We start from the raw sequence: 11,927 nt of genomic DNA on the forward strand, positions 1-11,927 counted from the left end.
TGGCAGGCTAGAAGAAAACTGGCCCAGTTACTGCTTACTCCCAGGCCCCCCTGCGAATCGTCCCTCCCTTAGACTTTTCTAGACCATTACCACCTATGTCTCCTGGCTTTGTCAGTCTTCTTCACTTCAGTTACACTGGGCCTCCTTTTGTTACTGTAATTCTACTCTTCAGTAGGTCCTTGGTCTTGGGAATTCGAGGCGTGAACCCACAGACCACAAATCAGTAGCAAGACAAGATTTTATTTAGAAAGGAATACAGAAGAACTTTAATACAGAAGGACCTTAATTTTTCCCATCAGTAACAGATAAGACAAGATGTGTGTCTACAGCCTTTATCTAGAACAGAAATTGAGCCTTTTTTTTACTATTTTTTTTTTATTAAATGATAGCTGTATACATTAATGCAAACATGGGGTACAGTGTAGTGTTTTCATATACATTTTGAAATACTTTCATCAAGCTGGTTCACATAAACTTCATGTCATTTGCATAGTCATTGTGTCAAAACATTTATATTCTAGTTCTAGAAAAGTTCACTTGCACCCTTGTTAGACAGATATATAGGTGATTTTTCCAGTCACCCTCCCACCACCCAGCTGCCCTTTTCCCCTCCCCTTCCCTACCCCCTCCCCATATTCTTGGGCTAGAATTAAGTTGTATCTTTCATTTGAGAGCTATAAATTAGTTTCATAAAAGGGCTGTGTACATTGGATACTTTTTCTTCCATTCCTGTGATACTTTGCTAAGAAGAACATTTTCCAGTTCCATCCATGTAAACATGAAGGAGGTAAAGTCTTCGTTTTTCTTTAGGGCTGCATAGTATTCCATGGTGTACATATACCACAGTTTATTGATCCATTCGTGGATTGATGGGCACTCGGGCTTCTTCCATGACCTGGCAATTATGAATTGGGCTGCAATAAACATTCTGATACAAACATCTTTATTGTAATGTGATTTTTTATCTTCTGGGTATATACCTAATAGTGGAATTGTAGGATCGAATAGCAGGTCTATTTTTAGTTCTCTAAGTGTTCTCCAGACGTCTTTCCAAAAGGAATGTATTAATTTGCATTCCCACCAGCAATGTAGAAGTGTTCCCTTTTCTCCACATCCACGCCAGCAACTCTGGTTTTGGGATTTAGTGATATGGGCTAATCTTACTGGACTTAGGTGATATCTCAGAGTGGTTTTGATTTGCATTTCTCTAATGATTAAGGATGGTGAGCATTTTTTCATATATCTATACGCCGCATGCTTATCTTCTTTGGTCTATAAATATATGAAAAAATGCTCACCATCCTTTTTTTTGCCCAACTATTTCGGTTCCTACTTAGCTGTCTGTGGATTGGATACTTGCACCTACCACCAAGCTGGACAACTCGGCTGGATGCTGAAGCGGCTCCTAAAAGAGGAACACAAGTTTGTGAATACTGAATCCTACTTGAGCTATTGTTTTCCTTCTCCTGGAAAAATGGCACCTTCTAAGGGGTAACTGGATGACCTGAAACCACGGGAAGAGAACTGAACTGAACTGTGTGGGGAAGGGCATGGACAAGAAGAAGGCAGCCGACCATCTGAAACCTTTTCTTGATGATTCTTCTCTCCTAGTTGTGGACAAACTATTTGAGGCTGTGGAAGAGGGCCAAAGCTCTACCAGGGGTGCTCAAACTTTTTAAACAGGGGGCTAGTTCACTGTCCCTCAGACCATTGGAGGGCTAGACTGCGGGCCGGGATGAGTGGGCTGCTAAGCAGGACAGGCAGCAGCAGCAAAAACACCCGGTGGGCCAGATAAATGTCCTAGGTGGGCTGCATTGGCCCGTGGGCCGTAGTTTGAGGATGCCTGTTAGGCATTCCAAGTCTAGTAGTGACAGGAGCAGAAAAAGAGAGCTAAAGGAAGTGTTTGGTGATGACTCTGAGATTTCCAAAGAATCTTCTTCGGGAGTAAAGAGGCGACGAATACCCGATTATGAGGAGGTGGAAGAAGAGCCAGAGGTGATCCCTGGTCCTCCATCAAAGAGCTGGGGCATGCGGACTAAGCTCCAGATCAAACAGATGATGGAAGCAGCAACACGACAAATTGAGGAGAGAAAAAAGCAACTGAGCTTCATTAGCTTCCCTACACTTCAGCCAAAGATTCCTTCTTCCTCCCAACCAGAGCGACTTCCAATTGGCAGCACTATTTAGCCTTCCCAGGCTGCCACTTTCATGAGTGACGCCATTGAGAAAGCAAAGAAAGCAGCTGAACTACAGGCTTGAATCCAAGGCCAACTGGCACTGAGGCCAGGACTCATTGGCAATGCCAACATGGTGGGCCTGGCTAATCTTCATGCTATGGGCATTGCTCCCTTGAAAGTGGACTTAAAAGATCACATTAAACCTACACCACTGATCCTAGATGAACAGGGTCACTCTGTAGATGCAACAGGCACATGCCTACTCTTAAGGCCAACATTTGTGCTGTGAAAAAGGAAAAATTCAAGCAACATCTAAAAGAAAAGCCATCAGAAGATATGGAGTCCAATACGTTTTTTGACCCCTGAGTTTCAATTGCCCCTTCCCAATGCCAGAGATGAACTTTTAAATTCCATGCCATGATGAAGGGGATTTGAGAAGATTGCTCAGTGATTACAGACCAAAGCTCAACTGGAGAAGCTGCAGGCAGGGATCTCACAGGCATCTCAAAAAACAGGCATCCATACTTCAACTAGGCTTGCCCTCATTGCTCCTAAAAAGGAATTAAAGCAAGGAGATATCCCTGAATTTGACTGGTGGGGCTCTAACATCATCCCCAATGGCTTTGACCTTACAGAGGAAAATCCCAAGAGACATTATTTTGGATTAACAAATCCTGTTGAACATCCAGCCCAGCTTAATCCTCCAGTTGACAATGACACACCAGTTAATCTAGGAGCATATCTTTTTTTTTTTTTTGCAGTTTTTGACCAGGGCTGGGTTTGAACTGCTACCTCTGGTATATGGGGCTGGTGCCCTACTCCTTTGAGCTACAGGTGCCTCCCTCTAGGGTTATATCTTACCAAGAAGGAACAGAAGAAACTTTGGAGGCAGATAAGAAAAGAAGCACAGAAAGAACTACAAGATAATGTCAAGCTGGGCCTGATGCCTCCTCCAGAACCCAAAGTGAGAATTTCTAATCTGAATATTAGGAACAGAAGCTGTTCAAGACCCCCCAAAGGTAGAAGCCCATGTCAAAGCTCAGATGGCAAAAAGACAGAAAGCACATGAAGAGGCCAATGCTGCCTAAAAACTTACAGCAAAACATAGAAAGGTCAAGAAAATTAGAACGCTTACACGGATGGAGCTGGAACATATTCTTCTTATTGAAGTATCTCAAGAGTGGAAGAAAAAGTGTCCAATGTACTCAGTCTTACTATGAAACCAATTTATAGCTTTCTTATGAAAGCTATAACCCAATTATAGCCCAAGAAGAAGGGGAAAAGGGAGAAGGAGGGGAGAATGGGTGGAGGGAGAGTAATTGGCAGGACCACACCTATGGTGCATCTTACAAGGGTAAATGTGAAATTTACTAGGTGTAGAATATAAATGTCTTAGCACAATAACTAAGAAAATGCTGTGAATGCTATGTTGACCTGTTTGATGAAAGCATTTCAAATTGTATATAAAACCAGCACATTGTACCCCATGATTGCATTAATGTACACAGCTATGATTTAAAAAAAAAAAAAAAGCTTAAAGAAGACATTTCACAGGGGGTTACACATATATGTATATAGAGTTTGAAATTTGAGCAACCCGGCCAAGAAGTTCAAGATTTCTTTTTGGTTAGGAAGTAGAACAACAAACTCTTGCTGCAATGAAAGCAAATTAAAAAATAAGAAGGGACTATTTCACCCTATGTGAAGAAATCAGTGTAATAATATTGAAAATATGGAAAAATGAAGTCCTATAACACCCTCAAAAGACCACAGTAATCTCTACCAATGGATCCTAACCAAAAATAAATCTTCAAATGCCAGATAAAGAATTCAAAATATTAATTTTGAAGGAGCTCAACGAGATGCAACAGAAATCTGATAACTGATATGAAGAAATCAGAAAATGAATTCAGGACATGAATAAGAATTTTTACCAAGCAGACAGATATCTTAAAATAAAAAACACAACAAACAGATCTTCTGAAAATACAAAAAATATATTGAAGGAATGACAAAATACAGTTGAAAACTTCAACATTGAATGAGATCAAACAGAAAAATTACTCTCAGAATTGAAAAACAGGTCTTTTCTTAATTAATCTAGTCAGACTGAAAAAAAAAAAAATGAGCAAAGCCTCCAAGAAACATGGGACTACTTAAAAAAAAAAAAAAACTTAAAAATCACTGGTATTCCTGAGGGAGAAATAAAAGTAAAGAGTTTATAAAATCTATTTAAGTAATTAATTGACTAACATGAACTTTATTTTGGAAGTGAGAACAATGTGACCTAAAAATTTGTACCCTCATATTAATTTAATATAAAAAAGAAGAAAAGTGAGAAAAAGAAAGTTTACATGACTATCTAGAAAGAGTTTTAGAAATCTAGCTGTTGAAATCCCAGCAAATACCAGAAAAATACATTGTAAGATGGACTTCACCATGACATATACTCATCAGACTATCTAAAATTAATGTGAAGGGGAAAAAAACCCTAAGTCAGCAAGAAAGGAATGTCTAGTCATAGTGGAGAAAATCATCCCATCACTGTACCAGTAGGTTTCTCAGCAGAAGACTTATAAATTGGAAGACATCAGAATTTTATTTTCAAGGAGCTTATAGAAAAAAAAAAGAAAAAAATTGCCAATGACAAATTTTAAATTCTTCCAGAATAAGCTTCATAAATGAAGGAGAAATAAAATCTTTCCCAGACATGCAAATGCTGAGGGAATTTGTTACCCGTAGACTGGCCCTATGACAAATGTTTAAAGGAATTCTAAACATGGAAATGAAATGACAATGTTCACCAGCATAAAATTACATGAAAGAACACACAGATCTTATGAATACTTATACAAAGGAAAAAGAGTAAGAAATCAAATGGCAAAGCAACAGAACTCCAAACAAATCTTAAAGACAAACAGAGAGAACAGAGACAACATAAAGAATCCACAAAGAACTAGATAATGTTAAGAACTAACATAGGAATAAAATCTCACATATTCATATTTATCTGGAATGTAAATGGATTCAATGCTCCACATAAAAGATACAGATTTGGAGTGATAAAATGGATTTTATAAATGACCCAACTATATGCTGTCTACAAGAAAGTCATATTACTGATAAAAGCACTTATAGACTGAAGGCAAAGGGATGGAAAAAGATATACCTGCAAATGGAGACTAAAAACAAGCAGGAGTATTTATGCTTATATCAAATAAAACAGATTTGAAATGATAAACAGTAAAAAAAAAAAACAAAGAAGAACATGATAAAGGGATCAGTTTGACAATATATTATAACAATTCTAAATATATATGATGACACTGGAGCATCCAGATTCATGAAAGAACATTACTAGCTTACTAGACTTAAAGAAAGAGATAAACAGTAACACAATGATGGTAGGGATCTTCAACACCCTGCTTACAGCACTGGATAGATCTTTGAAATGGAAAATCAATAAAGAAACACTGAACTTAAATTTGACTTCAAACCAAATAGACCTAATGGATATTTACAGAGCATTTTACCTAACTACTGCAGAATATACATACTCTTATCAGCACATGAAACATTGTCCAAGGTAGACCATATATTAGGCTACAAAAAAAGTCTCAATATGTTTCCTTAAAATCAAAATCATATCAAGTATCTTTTTGGACCACAGTGGAATAAAACTAGAGATTAATACTAAGAGACACTCTCAAAACTATACAAATACATGGAAATTAAACAACATACTCCTAAACAATCTTTGTGCCAGCAGTAAAATTAAGACGTAAATTAAAAATAATTTTAAAAGAATGAAAATGGTGACATGACATACCAAAATATTTAGGATAAAGCAAAAGCATTAAATGCTTACATCAAAAAATTTAAAAGATCAGTTAAAAACCTAATGTTATACCTCAAGGAACTAGAGAAACATGAGCAAACCAAATCCAACATGAGCAGAAGAAAAGAAAAATAAATATTTAAATGGAACAAGATGAAATTGAGACAAAAAAATACAAAGAATCCTATAAAATCAAAAGTTGGTTCTTTGAAAATATTTAAAAAAATGATAAATTGTTATCAGACTAACCAAAAAAAAAAGGAAGAAGGTCTAAATAAATATAGCCAGAAATGTAAAAGAAGAAATTATAACTGATACCACAGAAATACAGAAGATCATTAGAGACGACTATGAACAACTATATACTTATGAACTAGAAAACCAAGAGAAAATGGTTAAATTCCCAGGAACAGAAACCTCTCAAGATTGAACCAAGAAGAAATAGAAATCCTAAAAAGACCAATAATGAGTAGTAAGATTGAATCAGTACAAAAAGATCTCCTAACAAAAATGAAAGTACAGCTTCATTCTACCAAATGTACAAAGAGGAAGTAAGAGGAACTGTAAATTACCAATACTCCTGATAATGCTCTCAAAAATTGAGGAGGAAATCTTTCTTAACTAATTCTACAGGGCAGCACCTGTGGCTCAGTGAGTAGGGCACCGGCCCCCTATACTGAGGGTGGCAGGTTCAAACCTGGCCCTGGCTGAACTGCAACAACAACAACAACAAAATAGTCAGGCATTGTGGCGGACGCCTGAAGTCCCAGCTACTGGGGAGGCTGAGGCAAGAGAATCACCTAAGCCCAGGAACTGGAGGTTGCTGTGAGCTGTGTCACCACGGTACTCTATTGAGGGCAATAAAGTGAGACTTTGTCTGTACAAAAAAAAACAAAAAAACAAAAAAACAATTAATTCTACAAAGTCAATATTACCCAGGTACTAAAGCACACAACAATACAACAAAAGCAAGAAAACTATACATCAATATTCCTCATGAACATAGATGCAAAAATCCTCAACAAAATAGTAGCAAACTGAATTCAGTGGCACATCAAAAAAATAATGCACCATGATCAAATGGGCTTTATTCCAGGGATTCAAAAATGGTTTAACCATAAGGAGATCAGTAAATGTGGTTTATCACTAACAGAATTAAGTTTAAAAACCATGTGATGCTCAATAGATGCAGAAAATTACTTGATAAAATTCAGCATTTCTCCATGACAAAAATCTTTTAAATCAGGCATAGAAGGAACATATCTCAAAATAATAAAGGCTGTATACAACAAATTCACAGCCAGGATCATACTGGATGGTAAAATTTGAATGCAATCCTAAGAACTAGAATATGAGAAGGATACCCACTTCCACCACCTTATTTAACACAGTGCTGGAAGTTCTAGCCAGAACAAAAAAGGAAAGGAAAGAAATAAGGCATCTAAATTGGAAAAGAGGAAGTCACATTATGCCTGACATAATCATATGTATTTTTTTTTTCCATAAAATCTTATACTTAAAACCCCCCTAAAGATTCATCCAAGAAACATTTAGATTTGGTAAATGAAGTAAGTAAAGTTTCCAAATAAAAAATTAATGTACAACAATCAGTACCTATATACCAATAACAATCATGTTGATAACCAAATCAGGAAAGTAACCCCATTAGCAATAGCTACAAAAAATACCTCTGAATATATATAAACAAAGAGATGAAAGAGCTCTACAAAGAAAACTGAAAAACACTAAAGAAATAAAGTGTAGATGACACAAGCAAAAAAAAAATTCCCATGCTTACAGACTGAAAAAATTAATGTTATTAAAATGACCATAATGCCCAAAGATTCAATGCAATCCTTGTCAAAGTACTAAGATCATTTTTCACAGAATTAGAAAAAACAGTCCTAAAATTCATATGGAATCAAAAAGAGCCAGAATAGTCAACATGATACCATGCAAAAAGAACAAATTAGGAGGCATCATATAACCTGACCTCAGATTATGCTATAAAGCTATAGTAATCAAAACAGCGTGGTACTCGTCAGTCAATTACAGAGGATGTCTATTGCAGCCAGTTGGACAAAATGATGAGGATGCTTGTGATTAAGCAGCTGAGACTGGTCAAGAGAGAGAGCCCAATCTTCTCGTAAGACAACACTCAATCACATGTTGCACAAACAATTCTGTTTAAACTATAGAATCTGAATTTGGAAATTCTCTGTAATCCATCATATTCACCAGATCTTGCACCAACTCACTACCATTTCTTCTAAGCTTTGGACTCCTTGCAAGGAAAAATACTCAATTCTGAACAATTTGTGAAAAGTACCTCTTGGGATTTCATTGCCACTCACTCTTGAGGCTTCTTTGCTGCTGGCATAAACAATATACTGTTAAGATGAAAAACTGCCTTGATAGTTTAGGTGTATACTTTGATTAATTGTACTATTTCTTGTTTGAGAAATAATAAACTAAACTTTTGATTCAAATTGCACATTTCATGTTTGTTAAGAAGTAAAAAAATAACAGAATTTGGCAAGGATATGGAGAAAAAGGAATGCTTATACACTGTTAGTGGGGATGTAAAATAGTACAACCTTTATGGAAAACAGCATGGAGATTTCTCAAAGAATTAAAAACAGAACAACCATTCAATCCAGCAATTCCAATGTACCAATGCCTATGTACCTAAAGGAAAAGAAAGCATTATATCAAATAGTACCTGCATCTGTATTTTTATCACAATACCATTCATAACAGCAAAGGTGTGGCATAAAACAAAAGCATCCATCAATGAATGACTGGTTAAAAATAATGTGATACATGTATACAATGAAATACTACTCAAGCATAAAAAAGAAGGACATCTTGTCTTTTGTGGCAACATTGGTGGAGGCCATTATCTTAAGTAAAACAACTTGGAAACAGAAATATTTCATGTTCTTCCTTATAAGTAGAAGTTAAATAACATGTACACATGGACGTAGAAGGTGGAATAATTGATGTTGGAATCTCAGAAGGGTGGGAGCATACACTGTACCCATTAAGCAACTGCAACTATTAATAATTCCAATTATTCAGTTAATAAGCAATGTTGATATCTCATTGTGGTTTTAATTTGCATTTGTCTGATGATGAATAATGAACATTTTTTCATATGCTTATTGGCAATTGCTTAATGGATACAGTGTAAATTGTTTGAGCCATGGCTACATGAAAAGCCCAGACTTCACCCCTAGGCAATACATCCATGTAACAAAACTGCACTTGTGTCCCTTAGACTTATACAATAAAAGGTCATAGGACCATATATTCAAAATAAAGTCATAGGAGGATGTCTTGAGTTGACGTCTATGCTTTGTGTGTGCATGTGTAGATAGTTGTGGGAGGTGGTGGGAGCATCTTCACTGCTGTTTCTCCATCACTACTGTGTTTTTCATGCATGCAATAATTCATGAAAAAAAATTTTCTTTTTAAAAAAAATCATTCTTGAGTCATCAAAACTAGTACCTTAGAGCAAAGTTAGCAGGACCTGTATTAAAAAATATAATAAATAGCCTATGGTCATGTTGCATTTTGTGATAAAATACTATAAGATGCTTTTGTAGAGTCTTATTAAATGAACATATTAATTGTTGGAAATCAATCCAACTAATAGATTTTAGAAGTCAATGAATAGAATTGTAATTACATTTCTGGGAGTAGCGCTTAGCCCTCTAAATGCAAATGACTCGTTTTCCCACAATAAATTCAGGAATCTCACTATCTCTATAGCTATCATTGTTGAGTTTTACATGTTAACTTTCATTTCAAACTAACACATATAGTGGAGACAGACTCTAACTTCCCGGCAGAACTTTCTCCACTCTTTGGCATTTCTCTTATCTGTTACATCATGGTCAATGGAGTGTATCAGGCCCTGAATCCAGGGGTTCCCCTCCTTCTCTATCTGCATCATCCAGTTGGCTCTGCCTCCAAACTTATGATCTGCTCTGCTACTAATCTCATCTCAGCTGCCACTATCTGTCTCTGGATACCTTCAGCAGGTTTATATTTGTCTTCTCCACTTCCACTAGTAACTCCCTACAACTCACTTTCCATGCAGCTGCTAAAGTGATTTTTTAATAAAATATGAAAACAAGATCATGCCGCTCCACTTCTTGAATCCCACCAATGCGATCCGCTGACATCATAACAAACGAATTTCTTACTCCATCCTCTAATCTTAAACAATATGGTCCCTGTCTAACTCTTTCAACTGATCTGACATTTGTCTCCCTTTTGTTTGCTATACTCAATATGTACTGACCATTTTGCTCTTCAAAATCTCCAGCTGTGTTTCTATATCAGAGATTTTGTTTGTATTTTCTTCTGCGTGTCCCTACCCCCGACCCCACTATGCCTGGTTCCTTCTGATCTGTCATGTCCAGAGTTCCTCTGAAAGCCGGCCTGGAACACCTCACGATTACTCCATTATTGCCCTATTCTATTTTTTTTTTATTCCATTAATTACTATCCCAAACTATTGCACTTAAATCCAGTTCTTTATAGTTCATCTCCCTCAACTAGAATGAAGCTTCATAAGAACAGAAACCATTGGCTCGGCGCCTATAGCTCAACCGGCTAAGGCACCAGCCACGTACACCTAAGGTGGCGGGGTTTGAATCCCCAGCCCGGACCCGCCAAACAACAATGACGGCTGCAACCAAAAAATAGCCGGGCGTTGTGGCGGGCGCCTGTGGTCCCAGCTACTTGGGAGGCAGAGGCAAGAGACTCGCTTGAGCCCAGGAATTGGAGGTTGCTGTGAGCTGTAATGCCACGACAGTCTGCCCAGGGGGACAGCTTGAGGCTCTGTCTCAAAAAAAAAAAAAAGAACAGAAACCGTTATCTGTGCTTTTCTCAGCTATACAGTGTTCCCCCAGCACCTACAAGAGTGCCTGTCACATAGTAGGTACTTAGAAAAATGCTTCCTGGCGATGCAGAGCACAGTTTCCAGCCTAGAAAGTCTGCAAGAGATGCAGAGGGGTCTGCAGCAATTGAGGGAAGGCCAGGGAGAAGGCATCAGGCAGAATCACAGGAAGAAGGACCTATTTCCATCAGCGATGTGATTTATGAGGTCTTGAGGTCTTGTGTGATCCCTGAAGCCTAAAACCAGCTGCCTTTTCAAGCAATTGCTACTCTTACCCATGAGGATGTGACAACATCTCAAAACAAGCTGGAAGTCATTGGATCCATTTCTTTTCCTACTGCAATAAATAGTATTTAAAGAAAGTGATGAAAAATGGTTTATGTTTCCTAAACACACTTGTGTATCACATTTTCATAGTCAAAGGATATAAAGCATAAATGTTTGGAAATTGTTCTGTCTTATAAAATTTTTTGACAGCAGTCCTGCCATACTTTGGGGGGACAATGCATATTAAAAACAAATAAAATGAGGCAGTACATCCTTGGCTTCAGCTTGATTGAGACTGATCATAGCTTACAGTCAGGTAAGGTGTTTTTATCACGTCACAAAGTAGACCATGGTATTTCAAGCCACAGCCATTTATTCTTGCCAGCATCTGTGGGTTGGCTAGGGGACCTAGACAGGCCTCAGTTAGCAGGTCTTAATTGAATGTCAGACCTGGCTTAACTTAGCTCCTGTCTGGGGTCTGCTCTGTGAGTGTTTCTTCTGGAGTCCAGAGCTGAGAGATAGCAGCCACCCAGGAACAATTCCTCCTGTGATGACAGGGGTGCTAGGAATCAAACAGAGCCTCCTACTATGGGAACTCAGAACTGTTTCACTTTCACTTCTACTTGTGTTCCATGGCCCAGTGAAAGTCAGATGACCAAATTCTAAATCAGGAGTGGGGATGTAATGAATGGATTAACAAACTGTGGTGTGTGTATACCATAGAGCACTATTCAGC

At 37.5% G+C, this 11,927-nt stretch overlaps 1 pseudogene; it reads left to right on the top strand.

Moving 5' to 3' along the window:
* Positions 1-1,535: 1,535 nt before the first annotated feature.
* LOC100963505 overlaps positions 1,536-11,927 on the top strand; it is a 53,688-nt pseudogene continuing 43,296 nt past the window's right edge.

This window comes from Otolemur garnettii, unplaced genomic scaffold (genome assembly GCF_000181295.1).
Source record: "Otolemur garnettii isolate 467f Iridium unplaced genomic scaffold, OtoGar3 scaffold00025, whole genome shotgun sequence".
Classification (NCBI taxonomy): domain Eukaryota; kingdom Metazoa; phylum Chordata; class Mammalia; order Primates; family Galagidae; genus Otolemur; species Otolemur garnettii.